We start from the raw sequence: 235 nt of genomic DNA, 5'->3' as shown, positions 1-235 counted from the left end.
TATATATAATTTAGCAGATAATACCCTCAAAAGATACATAAAGCATACATCGTGGCCATAGTTAACTTATGCAACGCATCGGAGCAGACCTGAAGTCACATTTTAGCAATGCAGCAGAACATGGTATTAAAATATTAGAAAATGGAATGTCAATTAGACATTTCAATAAAGTTGAACAATAAAGGAAAACAATGCAAAGCACCACCGCATCCATGGCACACGTCAGACACTAACT

The sequence above is a fragment of the Nanorana parkeri genome, unplaced genomic scaffold (genome assembly GCF_000935625.1).
Source record: "Nanorana parkeri isolate BGI_ZX_2015 unplaced genomic scaffold, ASM93562v1 scaffold176, whole genome shotgun sequence".
NCBI lineage: Eukaryota > Metazoa > Chordata > Amphibia > Anura > Dicroglossidae > Nanorana > Nanorana parkeri.
This window is presented reverse-complemented; position numbering follows the sequence as displayed.